The sequence below is a fragment of the Gadus chalcogrammus genome, chromosome 13 (assembly GCF_026213295.1).
Source record: "Gadus chalcogrammus isolate NIFS_2021 chromosome 13, NIFS_Gcha_1.0, whole genome shotgun sequence".
In the NCBI taxonomy this organism is placed as follows: Eukaryota; Metazoa; Chordata; class Actinopteri; order Gadiformes; family Gadidae; genus Gadus; species Gadus chalcogrammus.
The window spans coordinates 25,007,285-25,012,685 of NC_079424.1; the positions used below are offsets into that span (position 1 = coordinate 25,007,285).

General features: G+C 49.2%; 1 long non-coding RNA gene across 1 annotated transcript; it reads left to right on the top strand.

Moving 5' to 3' along the window:
* The first annotated feature begins 3,547 nt into the window (after window positions 1-3,547).
* Window positions 3,548-4,825, top strand: LOC130401426 (uncharacterized). The gene is made up of 3 exons (XR_008903836.1): window positions 3,548-4,155; window positions 4,243-4,333; window positions 4,463-4,825. It is a non-coding gene; the product is annotated as an uncharacterized LOC130401426 (long non-coding RNA).
* Window positions 4,826-5,401: the final 576 nt, after the last annotated feature.

The window sequence follows — 5,401 nt, forward strand, 5'->3', positions numbered from 1 at the left end:
TAAATGCAAAAACCCGCCGTGACGCTTACCCCCTTCCTCGTATAGAAGAGTCTCTAGATGCCCTTTCAGGAGCAAAATGGTTTTCTACCTTGGACCTTGCGAGTGGCTATAATCAGGTCCCAATGGTGGAACGGGATATACCGAAGACTGCCTTCTGTATGCCTTTTGGCCTGTTCGAGTTCAATAGAATGGCCTTTGGCCTGTGTAACGCACCCGGAACATTCCAGCGCTTGATGGAACGCATGTTCGGGGATTGCAGATACCAGTCCGTCCTACTGTACCTGGATGATATTATCATCTTTTCCACCACCGTCCAACAGCACCTGGAGAGGCTAGGAGGAGTGTTTTCCCGCCTGCAAAAGCAGGGACTGAAAGTAAAAGTATCAAAATGCAGCTTCTTCCAGCATCAGGTCAGCTACTTGGGGCATGTAGTCTCCAGGGAAGGAGTTTCCACGGATCCTGCCAAAATAGAGGTAGTCCGTGAGTGGAGGCGCCCTGGACACCTAGCCGAGTTACGATCATTTCTCGGCTTTGCTAGCTACTATAGGCGCTTTGTGGAAGGCTTTTCAAAGCTGGCAGCCCCACTCCACCATCTGGTGGGGAGACTCAATGGACCCCGCAAGAAGGGAAAGACACCCCCTGTTCCTCTGGCCTCGACCTGGGACGAAGAGTGTGAACATGCGTTCTTGTCCTTGAAGGAGCGACTCACCTCTGCTCCAGTTCTGGCACATGCCGACTTTTCAAAGCCCTTCATCTTGGAGGTGGATGCCAGCCACGGGGGTCTTGGTGCAATCCTCTCGCAAGAACACCAAGGGAAGGTACGACCTGTCGCATTTGCCAGTCGGGGACTCAGGGCGGCCGAAAGAAACATGGAAAACTACAGCTCCATGAAGCTTGAACTGCTTGCAGTAAAGTGGGCAGTAACGGAAAAGTTCCGTGAATATTTGCTGCTGTTCCGTGAATATTTGGGAACCATTTCACGATCCTCACTGACAATAACCCACTGAGCCACCTGCACACGGCAAAGCTGGGAGCCACGGAGCAACGGTGGGCCTCTCAACTGGCGTTGTTCAATTTTACCCTCCGATACCGGCCGGGTAAGGACAATCAGAATGCCGATGCCCTCTCTCGGCAGTATTTGGAGCGCTTCACCTTTGGGACCGAGGTCCCTGCATTGGGCACATTGACCAGTCTTGTTCCAATGCCTGCCATAGAGGGCCTGTGCAGGGAGGTGGTAGCCCTACCTGGGCGTACACCTCAAGACCTCAGCGTGCTCCAGGGAGCTGACCCGGTCATCGGGCCCTTGAGGAAGTACTACCGAGAGGGGCGACGGCCAAGCGCAGCGGAACGCGAAGTGTTACCGCAGGGAAGCAGAGTTTTGCTTAGGCAATGGGACCGTCTAATCAACGAGGAAGGAGTTCTGTACCGCCTAATCCACACACCAGGAGGTGGCCCCGAGACTCTCCAACTATTGCTGCCCCACTGCCTGCAAACAGAAGTCCTGCGTAGTGTCCACGACGAGCAAGGACACCAAGGCACAGAACGAACACTCCAGCTACTCCGAAGCCGATGTTTTTGGCCTGGTATGGCTAAAAATGTTGAACAGTGGTGTCAGGGGTGCCAGCGATGCGTGCTGGGGAAGGCCGTTCAACCTAAAGTCCGTACGTATTGGAGCTCAATGCAAGCCACTCGACCAAATGAAATTCTGGCCCTTGACTTCACTCAGCTGGAGCCGGCCAGCGATGGACGAGAGAATGTCCTGATCCTTACCGACATCTTCACGAAGTATTCGCAGGCTATCCCTACTAAAGATCAGAAAGCTCCCACAGTGGCCAAGGCCTTGGTGGAGCAATGGTTCCATAGATTTGGTCCTCCAGCCCGTATACACTCCGACCGGGGGCGAAACTTTGAGAGCCTCCTTATCCAGCAACTGTGTCAGATGTACGGGATACAAAAGAGCCGCACAACTCCATACCATCCGCAAGGGAACGCCCAGTGTGAGCGGTTCAACCGCACACTCCACGACGAGAAGCGTCGGTGGCCACACCATCTGCCACAGCTCACCTTCTCCTATAACACTACCCCACACCAGACTACGGGTTATACACCATATTTTCTGATGTTTGGCTGTCATCCAAGATTGCCAGTTGATTTTTTGCTTGGCACCAGGGAGGCTGCCCAGATACCCATACCCTTGAAGAATGGGTTGAAAGGCACCAGGAAAGCGTCAAAATTACTCAGGAACACGTCAGGCAAAGATCAGAAGAACTGGCCCTCCGACGGAACCAGAACCATAATGATCAGGTGAATGACGCTGGCTTCCAAGAAGGAGATTTTATCTATTTGCGGAGTCATCCACCGGGGAGAAATAAAATCCAGGACCATTGGAATCCTGTAGCCTACAGAGTCGTGCGTGGCCCTTCTGGTACCGGAGCGGTATACACTAGGGCTGCAGGATATATCGGCTATGTACGATATATCGATATAATTTCCAAGGGGATACAAGATTTGACAATATCGTTTATATCGATATGCGTTCAAATGGTCAGTTTCCCCCTCAAGCGTCTACAGCGCTTGACTTGGAGACTGTGAGAGCGACCCCTCCCCCTCCCACTCTGTCATTCCGAACGTGCCGTGTGCAAAGACGCCTCATTCCCACCCCCACCGCCCCCTCACAAAACAACAAGCATGGATGATACCCGTAAAGAAAACGAGACGGCGGCGGGAGACGAAATTGTTTCAAAGAGGAGAAACAACGGCTCCATAATGTGGAAATAGTTTGGGTTTAAAAAAAACAGATGAGCAGCAGCTGTAGGTCATCTGTAGAGAGTGTAGCAAAACCGTTGCGACTAAAAGTGGAAGCACGACAAATCTGTTCCACCATTTACAGCAGCGTCACAAAGTACAGTATGAGGACTGCGTAAAACTCCGTGGCTGTGCTGCTGCATCACCGGCCGCGACAGTTTCTTCTGCCCCGAAACAAGGGCCGGCGCTCGGCAAATGTGTTGGGGGCGCCCTCTGGTGACGGTCTTAATTAATTAAAATATACGAAACAAGCAAAATGAAACCAAACATGCTCCCAAATGGAACGGAGAAGGGAGGGGGCGGGGGATTAAAGTTACGGCGCACTGAAACCTCCACCGTAGTACGCAGGACAATGCGACGAAGCCAATGCTCTTAATGGTAGCTAATGTGTGTAACCTACAGCTTTATATTGTTATGCATAGGTGATTATTTTGTGAAGAAGGTGAAAAAAGTCCCTTTTTTTTTTTTAATATGTTCATTCAATTCTGTTGAAAATAACGATACAAAATCATATGTTGCAGTCAAACTGACATGTTTTAATAAAAGTGCTTGCAACATCTCACATGTGGCTTTTGACTCACAAAAAAAACATCTAACCCACTCTATAGAAAATATCGAGATATATATCGTATATCGCCATTCAGCCAAAAAATATCGGGATATAATATTTTGCCCATATCGTGCAGCCCTAGTATACACAGTAACCCCGGCAGCTGAAGGTGGACCTGTCCGGCAGGTGCATCGTTCTGAGATGCGTGGCGTCCAAGCAGGAGTACAGCCCGGACAAAGTGGCATCCCTGGCTTCGCTCAGGAAGGTGAGATCCCCATCGACTCCCCTGCTCGGGACGACCCCCCTGCCGGGAATGACGATGAGACCCGAGATGCAGTCATCTGGTATGATGCGGAACATGAACCCCAAGAACCCCAACCTGCTCCCACCTGTCCCTTAGTGGCAGAAGAAATTGACATGGAAGATACGGCTGGGATGCCGGAGGAAACCACAGTAACGGTGCGCCGCTCAGCGAGACCTACAGCAGGGCAGCATTCCAATCCGCACCGTCTACCCAAGACAATGAGTGTCATGGATGACAGTCCATCAGGCATAGAGGGTGAGGACTCCCGGACATGAGGCGTCATCGTCGGGCCGCCGATTCATTTGGAGGGGGTGGATTGTGGCCTGTGGGATTAGGTCTCTTTCCCCGTACCGCTGACGTCACCTAATAGGGGTGGGACAGGTGGGCGGTTGCGATCAGGCAGATGTAAAGGCACCCGGGGTCCTCATGCCGGTAAGGCACACGGGGTCCTCATGCCGGTAGCAGCAGGGTCTAGAGGTGTGGGTCGCAGCGCAAGGTATGTCGTAACTACCTCATTGGGGAATTAGGATAGTTACTTGGCCAGTGCACTACGGGGGATTTAATTGTGTTTCTGTTGGGCTAGTGATCGTTGAGTGCTCGCCGACGGTGACACTGTCTGTGCGAGTGATGAACCTGGGTCTGCGTTCAGCGATCCCGATGGGAGAAGGAACAAGGTATGTTTTGGCTGTGCTTTATTGAATAGGCGTTTTATTAATCCGGTTGTGGCGTGGTAAATAGTTAGCCTATGAACCGAATATGTATGGATCACGCAACTGGGTCTCTCGTTTCCTTTTTGTTTATAGACGCTACCGGCAATCCGAGTGTCGGCTGCTGTTCTCGTGTTTGGGGTGAATGAGATACGTGTGCAGGTGCTACTTCTAGGACGCGTTTTGTATTTCTGTTCGTTTGGTTGTTTGCTTCATGTGTTCTTTTTTGTTTCTTTCTTTCCCCCTAGTCGGTGGACTTTGAGATTTGTGTTTTTTTTGTTTTATGTACTAATGGGCGTCCTATTGTATTGACGACCTACAGCGACTAACTTTTAATTAAATGTGAATAAAGAATATATTTCTATACCTATAAGTCAAGCCTGTGCGTGCGTTTCTAGAGTAAAATAGAGTGCCCCTGCTCTTGTCCTAGGGGTGGCGTTGTCCGCATTACTCAGTCTAAGCCCCGCCACATACAGATTACTATTTTTCTACAAATCTTTAATGAAATATTGCTAATATTTATTTTTCCTAGTGTTGTAACATGGCAAATTTAGTAAATATTTATTGGAAGCATATTTGCATTTCATTCATGTATTCGCACAGGATTATAGCATATTTGCACATTTCATCCATGTATTTGCATTTTGCACATTTATTGCATTTTGCACATTTATTTAAGTGGCAACTAACTAATGCTCTGTCTATCTTCATGTCTGTTTATCTTAGGTTTTTTACCTAAGGGCCTAGAAACTAATAGGACTAAGAGGACAAAAGAAAGTGGTTCCTGGTGCTAACTGTTAACCATTGCAACCCTTTGGACTTGTGCTCTGTGTTCTAAATAAAAAGGAAAAAAAAGAGGAAAGACCAAAAACGGAAACAACTGTTGTCTGTCCAATCCTTGAGTGAAACCCAGTGCCTTCAGAACTCCTTCAGTGTCACATCCTTTTCAAGTTGGGGAAAAAACACAGTGCTTAAAACCAACCAAACAAAACTGAAAAACTCACCAAAAACCAAAACAAAACCGTACAACTTGAC